Source organism: Engystomops pustulosus, chromosome 6, assembly GCF_040894005.1.
Source record: "Engystomops pustulosus chromosome 6, aEngPut4.maternal, whole genome shotgun sequence".
NCBI classification, from domain to species: Eukaryota; Metazoa; Chordata; class Amphibia; order Anura; family Leptodactylidae; genus Engystomops; species Engystomops pustulosus.
In genome coordinates this window covers 183,568,676-183,583,640 of record NC_092416.1, presented here as the reverse complement: position 1 = coordinate 183,583,640, position 14,965 = coordinate 183,568,676, and the positions used below count along the sequence as shown (strand labels likewise).

At 41.9% G+C, this 14,965-nt stretch overlaps 1 protein-coding gene and 1 long non-coding RNA gene across 2 annotated transcripts in view; one reads left to right on the top strand and one right to left on the bottom strand.

Moving 5' to 3' along the window:
- The window catches only part of LOC140065435 (uncharacterized), a 255,509-nt gene that overhangs the window by 110,990 nt on the left and 129,554 nt on the right, over nt 1-14,965 (top strand). The gene's annotated exons all lie outside the window — the stretch shown is intronic.
- LOC140065465 (uncharacterized) lies at nt 2,354-12,004 on the bottom strand. The gene is made up of 3 exons (XR_011847931.1): nt 11,690-12,004; nt 2,907-3,020; nt 2,354-2,775 (listed from the first exon to the last, which is right to left on the bottom strand). It is a non-coding gene; the product is annotated as an uncharacterized lncRNA (long non-coding RNA).

The window sequence follows — 14,965 nt, the reverse complement described above, 5'->3', positions numbered from 1 at the left end:
CTCATCTAGAGCTACACAAAGGGTCAATGGGAACACACCAGGTCAGGAACAGGATGCCTGCACTGCCCCTTGTCGTCCCTGTGCCTACAATGTCCCTAACTCCCCAAGAAATTGACTCCTACCCTGACAAGGACAGTCCCAGGGTATCCCTAACGAGAAACAGCCCTAGGATGCCCTAGAAAATGGAATCCAAATTTTATTGAAAGCAGGAAAAGTGTCTGCTGCATAAATAAAAACTTCTCTCATGTGCCCTTTTTGTTCTCCTTGGAGGCAAGAAAAAAAGTGTTTCTTACTAAGAACAGAAGCATTAACCCCTTGCCACCAATGCCCTTTTTCGATTTTTGTGTTTTCATATTTTGCTCCCTTCCTCTACAGATTCACGTTTTGCCGTGTACAGAGCTGTATGAGGCTCGTTTTCTGCATAACAAATTGCTGGTGTTTGCGTTCAGTGTAGTGGGATATTCTTTTGTGGTGAAATTGACAAAAAAAAAACCCATTTTGAAGCATTTTCTTGTGGGCTCTGTTTTACGGCTTGCCATGTACGCTCCAAAGCACCCCCCCCCCCTTTATTCTCTGGGTTGGTACGATCGCAGGTATACAAAAATTTATATAGGTCTTTTTAGTATTAATACATTTTAAAACGTTAAAATTTAATGCACGGGCCTATATACAGTATAGTTTTTCATTTCTGACGGGACATTTTCTTTTCCAACTTTTTCAGACTGTAGAAATCTTTTATTACTTAAAAAAATATATATTAGTTGCAAAATGGTAAAAAAACGTGTTCATTTTCTGTTCTAGGGTTTACAGCTGAGAATAACTGTTTTTATGTCTGGACTTTTTGGTGTAATATGAGGTTGTCCTGTTCGGAATTTTGTCCCAGGACCCAGTTTCATTGTTTGTATTTTCTGGAACAGTTGAACATGGTGGAGACCCTTTTTTTTAGATTTGTTTCAGATAACTCCTCCTACCAGATATTTGCATGTCATAACAATTAATGATTATTTGATTGTTATTATCTAAAACATCCTCTGTGACTTCTCCATCGTCTGGTGACTTTTCCAATTTTTCACCCTTTTTTTGTATCAGGGTGAAGATGTGAAGAACATTGCTGTTCCAGAGACATATGTGAGGGGCGATGAGCGATGTAAGGAGGAGATTCCTACAGGTAACTGCCCAGGTGAGTAGTAACCACTAGATAAAGCAGAGACGAGTGATAACACAATACAGAACATGGAGACATAGACTAAGAAAAGCTGGAAGGTGGGAGCTATGAGGGTCAGGAATACTGCTCACCAGGACCTCGGAGGAAGAGGCTGAGATGTTACATCAGTAATAATACAGAACCTTATGGTAAGCAGGAAAGTCATAGCCACCATGGGCAGACAAGAAATGCTGCATGTACCCGGATTGCTGATATCACACAAATGTTCTGCAGTAAAATTTCAGTGTTTTCTTACCACGACCAATGTTAAGGTTTTATTTTTATTCAGTTTTTTTTTTCCTCAGCGGAACATCTGATATCATCAGATGTTACAGCAGGTGATGGTTCTATCACACCAGATACATGTGAAGATCATGAGAATATCCCAGATGCTTCCTCAGACCTTCACACACAAGATCCGTCATCTGCTCCTATTAAATGGGTCCTTTCTACTGAATCATCAGAAATGGATAAGGATCCGAAATCAAGTTTAGAAAGTGGGAAACTTTATATTGTTAAAGCAGATCATAAGAGAAATCGGACGGGAGAGAAGCCATTTTCTTGTTTAGAATGTGGAAAATGTTTTAGTCATAGTTCTCAACTTTTTAGACATCTGAAAAGTCACACAGAGGAGAAGTCTTTTTCATGTTCAGAATGTGAGAAATGTTTTACTCAAAAAAACCATCTTCTTCAACATCAGCAAAGTCACACAGGGGAGAAACCATTTTCATCTTCACATAGTGGGAAATTCGTAAATGGGAAATTGTATCTTTTTCAACATGAACAAGGGGAGAAGTCATTTTCATGTTCAGAATGTGGGAAATGTTTTCTAAGACATTCATATCTTTTAAGACATCAAATAACCCACATAGGGGAGAAGCCATTTTCATGTTCATTTTGTGGGAAATGTTTTAGCAAGAAATCAACTCTTAAACAACATCTAATAAGTCACACGGGGGAACACCCCTTTTCATGTTCAGAATGTGGAAAATGTTTCAGTGACAAATCAACTCTTGGTCGACATATAATGGTTCACACAGGGGAGAAGCCGTTTTCATGTTCAGAGTGTGGGAAATGTTTTTGTGACAAATCAACTCTTAGTCGACATGTAATAATTCACACAGGAGAGAAACCATTTTCATGTTCAGAATGTGGGAAATGTTTTATCAACAAATCGGCTCTGAATCGACATTTAACAAGTCACACAGGAGAGAAGCCATTTTCATGTTCAGATTGTGGGAAATGTTTTGCTCGGAAAGCACATGTTGAGCGACATCTAAAAAGTCACACTGGGGAGAAACCGTCTTCATGCTAAGAATGTGGAAAACGTTTTGCTCGTAAATGTAATCTTGTTAAACATCAGAAATCCTGACACATTGGTAAAACCAAAAATTGTTATGAATATGTGAAACATTGGAGCCACAGATCACATTGTTTTACTAAATCAAAGAACAATATAAAACTAATCCAAGCACTGCTTTGTTTTCATTCCAAGTGAAATTTAATTAATATCCGTGTGATCAAGAAATCGGTTGTTGACGTTTCGGCCTATCATAGGCCTTTGTTGAACACTACAAAACATAAGTGAATCAAATGAAAAAATAGCAAATAATGACACGAGGAGAATAATGAGGAAGCTGATGCACAAAGAGTGACCAACGTAGTCATGAGACAGATTACTGAAAGCATACTGTAAACATACATTTTACTATGCAAAATGACGTCCATCTGCGAAGTAGAGAGAGAGTAGCAAGATTATAAGCGTTTGTACATATACCATGTATATCCTTGGACGGTTAACCGTTCTTGAATTTCCCTAAGGAGATAATAAGATATAAATACCATAAATACCGTATTCAGGCATATAGGAATACAGAACAATAGCAGGAAGCTGTCGCTGGGTATAGACACAGCGTGTCTGGGGAAAGCATGCAAAGGACAGGGAGTAGCCGCTGTGGTTAAATGTAAGAGGTGCCGGTTCACTTCTGTGGTCTCTGCCAATGGGGATGACATGTGACGTCAGTAGATAAAGTGCGGGAAAACAGAGAATGCACTTGCGCAAGTGTCTTTAGTTCCGTAACACTGCCCGTGCGTAAACCAGTGGCATGGTGTATCGTGTAGTTATGGTAACAGGACGCTATAGAAAATGGTGTATGTGTGGATATTGTTGTAGTACCAAAATTACTGGGAATTTCTGCTGATAGAATAATAAGAGAATAATAGGATAGAGGAAAGGGGAAGAAAAGGAGAAAGGGGGGATGTATATAAAAAGGAGTAAAATGAAAAGAGAGAGCAATGAAAACGAGAATGACAGAGGGCACAGAGGGAAATTTAGAATTGGATAAGTGGAATAGGTAGAGGGACTATATGTAAGACAATTTACCAACCGGAAATCGGTGAAGAGGAATTCTATGTTTTCTAAAAAATGGTATTATATTATATTTAAATCAAAGACACCAAAAGACAATTGGATAAAACTGGATATCTCGTAATCATGGTCCATACCCTGTGGTTCCAAACTTTGTAAGGTATAGATCTGTCAGGCAACAGGGGTGGTGGACCCACTGGACCATCACGGACGATGAAGTAAGCCGACACCCGGAACCGGAAATTTAAGTGGTACCCGGTTTTCCATTGCAAAGCAGGTTGGACTAGTTGCAGTGGGATACCACCAGGTCGTTCCACAGGCGTGACTTTGTCCGTGGTGGCGGCCAAGGCGGGGTACAGAGACATTAAGCAGAATCATGGTCAGGGACAAGCAGAAGGTAAGGACAGGCAGCACAGGATCAGAGTTGGGGAAGGGAAAGCAGTCTAGACGTACAAGGCAACAGATACAGATTTCTTAGGCATAGGGCACAAAGATCCAGCAGGGGACACAGGAAGGGGCTTGGAATTTATAAGGTCAGGCAATTTCTCGGCATGCTGGCCCTTTAAATCATAGGGGGAGACAGGAACGCGTATGCCAGGACACAGGGATCGCGGAGACTGCCGCTGGAGCCAGGGAAGGTAAGTTAGGATGTAGGCTGGCTCTGGGGACACAGGGAGGCACACAGCTGCACCTGGGATATGGGTCGAACGAGCACCCATGTCCGTGACAATACCCCCCTGCCCCTTGAGCCTCCCTTTGTTCTTGGACTGGAGGAAACTGTGCAGAAGACCCCGATCCAGGATGATGTCCTCAGGCTCCCAAGACCTCTCCTCCAGACCGAACCCCTTCCAATCGACAAGGTAGAATAGCTTCCCTCTGACCGTCTTCATATCAAGGACTTATTTTACCTCAAAGACGTCAGTAGCATCAGCTTCAGGAGAAGGAGAAGGTACTTGCCAGGAGAAACGATTCAGGACATTGAAGGAATTTGGGATGCGCATGGTGGGCAGAAGTCACAGGATTAATGCATCTTAATACCTCAAATGGACCCAGGAAGAGAGGACCGGGCTTGTAGTTGGGAATCTTCAGCCGGACATACCAGGATAACAGCCACACTTTATCCCCTGGAGAAAATATCGGAGGTTGCCTGTGCTTCTTGTTGACCTGGGTTTGGGTTCGGGCAGATGTCTGACGTAGGGAGATCGACTTAAGATCTCTGACCAATTCCTCCACGGCATGAACATCGGAAGGCACAGACAAAGGTAGAGGTGGATGAGGATGCTGTCCATAGACGATGAAGAAGGGGGAGGAGCTGGCAGATTCAGAGTCTAGAGAATTCCGCCCATGGCAGAAGAGTGGACTAGTCATCCTGTCGGGCAGAGACAAAATGGCGGAGATAGCAGCCCAGGGTCTGATTAACACTTTCAACTTTTCCTTTGGACTGCAGATGGTACGCAAATGAGAAGTTCAGCTTAATTTGTAATTGACCACATAGGGATCGCCAGAAACGGGAAACAAACTGGACCCCACGGTCTGAGACAATGTGCAGAGGAAGTCCATGAAGTCAGAAGACGCACAGGAAGAACAGGTTGGCAAGGCGTGGAGCTGACGCCAAACCTGGCAGAGGAACAAAGTGGGACATATTGGAAAAATGGTTGGTTACCTTACAGATGACGGTATTACCGTGAGGAAAATGGAAGATCGGTGATAAAGTCCATTGTGTGAGTCCACGGGCAGCTGGGTAACAGCAGAAGATGAGATGGCTTGTTTCGCGCACAGGAAGTGCAAGAGCTTGTTTCCTCCTTGCTAGGAGGAAAATACCGAAGGTCCACTGGAGCGGCGTGAACCAGCCGTTCAGGAGGAACAATATGTCGAGGGCCTCAAGAGAGAGCATCGGCCTTAACATTCTTCTCTGCAGGACAGAAATGTATCAGGAAATTGAAGCGGGAGAAAAAGAGAGACCAACGAGCCGGTCTTGAATTGAGATGCTGGGCAGTGTGGAGGTACAGGAGGTTCTTGTGATCAGTATAGATACGAGCACCCTCCAGAAGATAACGCCATTCTTCCAAAGCAAGTTTAATGGCCAGAAGCTCCCGATCACCAATGGAGTAGTTCCTCTCTGCAGCTGAAAGGTCATAGAGGAGAACCCACAGGCTAGAGTTCAGCCTTTGGGCCCCTTCTGGGTAAGAATGGCTCCAGCACCAACAGATGAAGCGTCAACCTTTAGCAGGAACAGTTTCTCAGAATCAGGGCGGGTGGGAACAGAAGCAGAGGAAAAATCAGACTTCAGCTTAGCGAAAGCCTCTTCAGCCGCTGGAAGCCCACAGCTTAAGATTTGCGTTCTTCTTGGTCATCGCCACAATGGGAGATACCAGGGAGAAGAAATGTGAAATAAACTGCTGGTAGTAATTGCCGAAGACCAGGAATCTTTGGATAGTTTGAAGTCCCACTGGAGGCGGCCACTGCAGACAACTTCGCAGGATCCATCTGTAGTCCCTTGTCAGAGATAATATATCATAGGAATGGAAAACTCTTCTGATGAAATTGGCACTTCTCGAGCTTGGCAAATAGGCGATTGGCACTTAGGCGCCTGAGAACTTGCTGTACATTGGCCTGATGGGACTCAATGTCTGTGGAGAACACCAGGATATTGTCTAGATAGACCATGATAGAGGTATAAAGTAAGATTCTGAATATGTCGTTGACAAACTCCTGGAACGCCGATGGTGCATTACAGAGTCCAAAAGACGGAGAGAATCATTTTTCCTGCCACTAAGAAGAATCCCGCACCAGAAGGAGAAGAAGATTTACGTATAAAGCCCCTCTGCAGGTTCTCCTTCACATAAGCCGACAGGGCTGCGATGTTGGGCACAGATAAGGGATACACTCGACCCTGTAGAGGAGATGTGCCTGTCATCAAGTCAAATGAGCAGTCATAGAGTGCGCCTGTGGCCCGGAATAAGAGTCACAGGAGCACCCGTGCCCTGATAGGATTCAGGTTTTTTTTTTAAAGTTGGATGCAACTTCCACCCCTCCTTGGTCGCGATATGTGTTCCAGTACTTGGAACCATAGCTGTGATAAATTGTGACGTTGGCTCTAGAAATGGTATGGGACCAGGAGTTATTGTGGATTTATGTTGACCAATAAGGTTCCCTACTCTCTGTGTGTTTTCTCCCACATAAATCAGGCCACATGGGCATTTGAAAGCATCTTTCAAATGCATCCATAAAACAGTTGGCGTATGGAGGTGCCACGTTCAAGCCCATGGCTGTACTCTGGAGCTGAAGATAAAATTGTTCCTTAAATAAAAAGTAATTTTGTTCCAGGACCAAAGTAAATTTACTTTTACTTTTACTATGTAAAATGAAATTTTTGTGGTTTAATATCATGTCCAATTAGCATTTCTGTGACAGCCTGTGTTGAAAGTATGTGTATAAGCTTGTCACATCTCATATAACTCTCGCTGTGGATGGGATTGGTCCCAGAGAGTGGTTAAGTTGTAAGAAGGCAGATGTGTCAAGTAAAAAAGATTGTGTGTCTTTGATGAATGGTGTCAGGACCTTTTCCAGCAATATTGACAGAGGTGATAGGATGGAGTCAGTGGAGGCGACAATTAGTCTCAAGACGTTTATGTAAAAAAACGGTGTAATCGGATATGAGTTTGTCAAAAATGAGCTGTGGATGTGGAAATAATGCCATGCTTAAGGTACTGATATAATTTCACCTGTATTTGAGATCCAATTCTTTGTAATGGATCGTTGAGCAGTGCTTGGTATATATCTGGCAGTCATTAAGTTGGCTTAGAAGTTCTTCCAGGTAATCTTTCTTGTCCATTATTACCAAGGCTCCGCCCTTATCAGCAGGCTTGATAATAATTTCTTTGTTCTTTAGTAATGAATGAAGGGCTTGACGGTCGATGTTGGATGTTGTTGTGAGTTTTGTATTGACCTGCATTCAGGTAATGACAAAACTGTTCCATGTACCTGTTGACCATTCTGATATCGGCATCTATGGCAGGGGTGGTCTTAGGTGGCATAAAGGTGCTTTTATTTTTTAGGCCAAAATGTTTAATGTTAAATGTTTGCTCTGTTTGGACTGTTCGTGGTTTGAAATTGTTTTCAGACCCTTGGAAATACCCTTTGAGTCTGATATTGCGATAAAATCTTTGTAAATCCATATCGAGCTGGAATGTGTCCAGCTGATAGGTGGGACAGAAGGAGATTCCTTTTTGTAGTAAATCTACCTGGGCAGAGCTTAGGGAGAAGGAAGATATATTAATGATTAGTGATTGAGGGTTGGACACTTTCCTACCTGTGACCGCATCGTCATCGTAGGTCTTTTTCTGCTTTGATCGCTTGCCACCCCATTTCATCTTCTTTCCTGTGATCTTGGGCGCTGATCTAAAAAATTGTGTTGTCATTGTGATGTGAAATTGCCCAGGCCTGAATCCGAAAAAGATGATTCTCTTGATGGATTTATGTTGAAATGAATACCACGTCTGGATGGATAATTGTTGTGCCATTTATATATTCGTTTAAGTTGATAATCTTCAGTGTCTCTGAGAAAGTAACGTCTCTTGGTTGCTTCCACGGACTTGAGGTGTTCGAGCAAGTATATGGAGAGTTGTTCTTTCTGTTGTGTGAATTCTTCACCTGTCAATGTATCGGAAAATTGTTGTTCAATGGTTACAGTTTGTAGTTTAAGTTGTTCTATTTCCGTGTGAAGATGGGATACAGTGAGGGTCATGAGGTCAAAAGCACACCAAAGCCCACACATCAGAATCCCAGTTTACCTTTTGTACACACTTACCACCCAGCATCCAATAAAATCTTACAAATTCTCAGACAACATTGGTCAGTTCTATTGAGAGCTCTACCACTTGTCCCTGAATTCCAGAATTCTTTGTTACCTTGCTGCAAACGTCCACGTAACTTAAGGGATACCCTTATTAGTGTCTGACAAAGGTCTATGTTAGGCGGAAACGTCACCAACTAGTTTTCTTTGCACGGATATTGATAAAATTTCACTTGGGATCAAAACAAAGGAGTGCTTGGATTAGTTTTATATTAGACTTCACTTGGGGTGGGTACCCTAGTCCAGAGAAGCACCCATAACGAAATTTGAGGTGTGACCGCAGAAACTTTTAATTAAATCAAAGAACAAACCAAGGATAATCATGATGTAATACAAGAAAAGTGTACAAAACTTTATAGTACTATGTCATACATCTGTATTAATTGTGAGAACTAAGAACATGATGCCAATCATCATCGTACATTTTGATTCTAAAATATATATTAATTATTGAGCCCATCTGTGAAGGAACCTTCATACCACACAATGTATGCAAGTCGTGAGATGGCCCATCTGCTTCATCGCCATCCTGATACTGCATGATGATTTCTTATGAAATTGATGAATCAAGGATATATGATTTTCTCTTTTGTTCTGTGGTAGAAAAGATTATCGAGAAAGTGAATTTATAATTACACCTAAGAATCTTGTTTCTATTTTTGGAGAGAGAGAATATTTCTGATGGTTTATAAACCAACTCAGTTTTTGTAATGTCTGGATTGCTCGTTTTTTCTGAATCAGAGATGTTACCGAATCTGCTATAATCAACAGATTGTGGATGCTTGTTGGGAAATTAATAAAATTTTGGATAGGGAGGAAAAAAATTCTATCATGTATTCTTGCTTTATTATACTGAGGATCCAAGGGTTCTTTGTGATAGATGCCCATTGAGGATAAAATGATAGAAGATGCTCTCCCTCTCTACTTGTGAGTCACTGTTTTTTGTTTTGACATGATAGATTTTAAAACAGAAAGCCCCTATGTCCTTTATTAAAAGACCAGCGCCCTTTTCCTTGCTTTTCCTAGTTCATGAATTGGTCCTGTGAATCCTTGGGGTTTCGAAAGAAAGAATTCATAGGTGTTTTCTTTTTTCTGGAAATCTATTTTGTTGTCTACTGCTTTCTCTAGAAGATAATTAATTTGATAAGACACCTTCTTTTTGCTGCTAATATTTTCAGCAGAAGCATCTGCTAAGAATCCAGTTGCTGAAAGAAGTTGAAGAATAGTTTGTAATAATAAATCTTTATTATTTCCTGAGTAGACGGTCTGGCTTTCGGTCCACAGGATCTCTGTGCGCACCCTCAAAGGGGAGGTCTGTCTCTAACTATTTGTTTTATCCAATGTTTCTGTTTCTTTTTTATCAAAGAGAAGGCTTTTTTTTCGAATCTTTGGTGATATTAGCACTATTTTCAGGGAATCTCCACTCATCTAGTATTATGTCCTTCATTGTTTGGTTAATTGGAAAGAATCTCTTCCTTTTAGCGCTAAGGCCCTGGAATAGTTTATCTTGAATAGATTTTGGTTTGACAATATCTTCTATATTTAAGGTGTTTCTCGCTGCTTTTAACAAATTGTCTAACTGAGAAATATTTTGAAGTGCAAAACTTTCCAGGCACAGAAAAATCACCATCGAGTGAGTCCTTCCAGGAACATGAAGGAGTTGCTGATTCTCTGTCTGACTCTGAACTAGGATCCGACAACCTAGGTTTTTTCGGTTCCGGTTCAGGGTTAGGGTCTCTTAGTTAGGAAAACATCATTAAGGATGCCTGTCACTCTTCCCTTATGAAAATCCTCAAAATATTAAGTAAATAGTTTTTCTCCTTTTGTAAAGCTTTAGTTAGTCATTCTGCACACAAAGTTTATACATATTACCTCTTTTAGATTTTGATGTGGATTTCTCCTTAGTCTTTTCTTTTTCTTTACTCTCCTTCTCTTTACTATCTTTGCTGTCTTTCTTTTTCCTCATGTTTGAATCTCTCTTCCCAAGACTAGGAGAAAACCCCCATCACACTCAATATACATTTGTGTACTTTAAAATGAAAAGCCCTCCATGGAGGAAGCACACTCACTGGCATCACGATAATGGTGGAAGAAGTCAAGTTGTCCGCCATCATGAGTACAGGACACACAGCTTTACACCAGCTAGTAGGAACATTAGTGGCAGGGCAGTGAACACAGCCAGAAGATTTCAACTTACCACCTCTTTGCCAGGCATGCTTTACTGCGCATGCGTGGACCGTACGGCACTATACCGCCATCACAATGTATTGCGGAATCTGGATGCTGGCTCTCAGGTAACTCTGTTTAGCAGCTCCAAGGGAGGATGCTTAGTCCCTGCCAGAATACTTGCTAGACTTTCCCCAGCATTGTTTAGAAGCCGCAGGAGGGGAAAGTAAGTTAGATTCAAGGTCCCAGGCTTAGGAAGGCCCCTGTTCACAAGATTCTAACTCTGCTTGGGGAAGTTTATCCAAAATAAGTCAACCTGCAGGTGCCGTCATGGGGGACGTAATAAAAAATACAGATAAATAGGTTTTCAACCAGTTCGAGTTCTGCGTCTGATTTATCGGACAATTTGGAAAGTGCTCCTTTTCTTTTATTTTGCCTGAGGCTTAGTAGTTTTTATTGTGAAAAGGGAGTTGAGAATTGGTTATAGACTTGATTACGTCCTCATATAGAATAACCTTTTCGTAGAGATTGTCATACTGGAAATCTTTCAATGATGATGAGGCTCTAAGAGCAGCCACCAGGGACTCCACTGCCAACGCAAACAATAGTGGCGACAGCGAACAGCCCTGACCTATCCCCCGATATAATGAAAAAGAGAAGGGAATAATTGTATTTACTTGTAACTTAGCCATAGGGGAGGAGTATAGCAATCTAACTCAAGCTAAGAATTGTGACCAGAAACCAATCTTACGTAGCACAGTCATAAGAAAAAAAGGTGATTCCACACTGTCGAATGCCTTGGCTGCGTCAAAAGACCTGACCATGGCATTCTTTGATGCCTGTATATTCAAGAACAGATGAAGTTTATTAACTGCCGTGGACATGTTGGGCATAAACCCTGCCTGGTTAGGGTGTAACTAAAGTAAAAATACAGGTTACAAGTCTATTTGCTAACATTTTAGCAAGAACCTAAACATTAGCAAGAGAGGTGAATACAGTATCGTGTAAATCTAAGGAAACCCCACAAGCCCCAAGATGGACCGCAGATTATTTACTCTATGGCTGGGTTTGTGGGCCGTTACTGTACTGCACGTACCTTGCAGTCCATGGAAACTATTTGGCCGAGGTATTCTATGCTTTTCCAGAACAGATGACATCCGTGGGGCCTTAACTTTAAACCATGGTCCTCCTGCCTAGCTAACAAAGGTCAAGCTGTTCCAGGAGTTCTATGAATGAGGATGAGAATATGATGATACCATCAAGCTAGTTAAGCAGACACTCATAGTTTAAAGGAAATCTACCACTGGATCCCGGCCGAATGACCTCCTCCCACCACCCTCTGGGCTCTGTACCACTGACCCCAGGATATATTTTGTTTAGGGACAAAAAAAACAATAGTATCACCCTGGCGATGGCCCCGCCCCCAGCAACACTTCCTGGAGCCTGACTCCTCCCACACATGTGACTAATCACATGACTATGACATCATCACAGGTCCTGTAGCTTCTCCAGCAACCTAGAGCCTGACTCCTCCCACACATGGGCTGATCACATGACTATGACATCATCACAGGTCCTGTCACATATATCTGGAGCTCTGCAGGTGGAGGTAGGTGTGTAGTCACCGGGGACATTTATCAGTGACCCCTCATCCCATCTCCCCATACAACGTTATCATCCCCCCATCCACAGGAACAATAATGTATTTTCCTTCATGTAAAGACACCGTGCTGCATGCTGATCCTCTAATTGTAAGTGAATCCTGTATATTACATGCATCACATTTCCTCATCCATGGGGAGAAGAAATAATTCCATGTCCCTTCCCTGACCCCTGCTCCCATAATCTTTATTCTACTCGTTTTGGTCAAGAATTTGATTTTAAAGATTAGATTCTGTATTGATGACAAGGGCTGTACTGATAGCAGAATTCTGAGTGTGATACGATTCCCAGAAAAGTATCACGATACTCGATACCAATACTTTTTTTTTTCTTTTCTTGAAAGTATAATATTATCTGAATGTTTAGGGTGCGGTCACATGAGAATGAAAACACGAATGAAACACGTGTGATCTTTAACGGTCACCAGTGATTAGCCAGGAGATCTTGAGTGTTTTATGACAGTGCAGTATAGGTGTTGTACAGGTTGTCCTTGTTATGTTGATATAAAATACTATACTAAATAGTATAATTTAGGACTCATTTAGACAGGCGTGTTTGATGTCCGTGTGCTATCCTTTTTTTGTGGATGGCAAATAGACATACTGTTTCCCATGAATCTGTTCACATGTTCATTTTTTTTCACGGATGTGCGGACATTGAGAAAATAATTGCAGAATGCGTTATTATGTCTCACATGCAGACCACGTGCATCCATAGAAGTCAATGGATCCGGAAAACAATGGACGGCACATGCATCACATCAGTATGCAGACTGTTCTTTCTCAAATGTTGCTAGGCAACCAACTGGGCAGGGCAAGAAGTAGATTAAAAAAAACACATCAGTTTGAAAAAAACAGATCTCGTACGGACGTGAAAAAAAAAACGGATACTATATGGACTGAACACCGACATCACATCCACATTTTTTTGCAGTTGAGCAGCGGATACGCCCTTCTGAATGAGCCCTTATTTTTTTGGTCTTATACATTTTTATTAAATTTATTTAACTGCATTATATGCTTTAACATTTTATATTAAATTACATTGTGATGATATAAAGAGAGATCTCTGAGAAGATGCGTCTCTATATACCAGTGCATGGAGTCGGTGTCACAGTGTAACTATATGGAAGCTCTTAGTTGCATAAATTCCTCCAATTGGAGTTTAATTAAATAATATAGAGACCTTGTGTCAGGGGAAGCCCTGGGAGATGTAGAGACCATATATGGACAGATGATTTCCCTGATGACGTGGTCCCTGTTCTGCCACTAACCGACACATCTGTTAAAAGGATTCACTTGCCGATGTCTTCTCTGGGGAGTCCCCTGCAGACAGATACTAGGACAGTGGTGGCGAACCTATGGCACTCCGAGCTCTTTCTGAGGGCACCCGGGCCATCGCCCCAAAACGCCAGACAGGACTCAAAGAATTTTCCTTTCAGTGATATTTTAAAGTGATACTTACTCGGCTACTTGGTATTGTAGGAAGAGGGAGAATGTGTAGACAGGGCCGAATTATCTTTGGAGGATTTCCTGCTGGATTCTCTCCTTCTACTGTGTTGGTGTTTTCAGGAGGCCAGTATGATTGAACGGCGGCGGGGAGAGATCAGTAAAACCTCTTCAAATCTCATTAAAAGGAAATCTACCACATGGGTGCGGGACTTATGAAACAGGATTCACGCTTCTTTTTGCTTACAATTGCTTAATTTTTGAGAAAATGTCTTTTTTAAGTATGCAAATAAACCTACCAGAAGAGTGTGAGGTATGACAAGCTGCATGTGACCCATCAGCCATGGGTTGTGCACCCACGATCTAGGCTGAAATTATATGAATGTGCCTACACTTTATGTACATGCTGAGTAGTGAACTCCTCCACAGCGAGCAATAAGGCACTAGGAAGCAATGTCTGCACTTATCTTACAACTGCTAGAGTGATCAGGAAACCAGAGCTGTGCAGTCTGAGCCAGTGACCCTTTTGGTGGTCTTGGGAGTGTTCGGAATCACTGGCGCAAATTTATTAGGACCTGAAAAAATCGCAAATGCTAACTTATTGCTAGCACTGTGATTATTTAGCCCTCTCCGCCACCTTCACACCAGTGGGGCGTAAAGGGGAACGCAGCTGGCCGCGCACTTGTTGTAGCTGATGACTGATAAGTCACCGACTGCGTTTATCTCTTTGCCAGGCAGCCATCGCAGCTCCGGCCTCTTGATGCAGCGGTGGGGCTATCATGTGGTGGCGTATGATAAATATCCCCCACTGTGTTATCACTAATTTTTAAATTCACATTTAGCAACTACAATTCCATCCACATCTATAGTAAACTGCAAGATAGTGATATACTGTAAAATGCTGTCCCAATGCGCAAATCCCAATGCCCAATTTTACAACACAATCCATCCCAACTGTTTTATTTTTGGCCACTGAGGCTCTACACCTGGTTTGTTCCAATCCTATGAAGATGTCCTTTCTTTCAAAAGTTCATGGAGAGCATTCCACCATCAAACCATACGATAAGAATAAGTCACTGTTTAGACCACCTTGCTATGCGTTATCCTTCTCTAGCTTTATTTCAGAAGGAAGGAGGCCATGGATAACGAATATAAGGAGATTCCCACAGTCAGGGTGCCTGGATCTATGAGTAATGTCCCTGGTTTATCATGAGGGATTTTGATGGTGAAATTCTTACCTCAGATTCATGATCTTTTCAAAG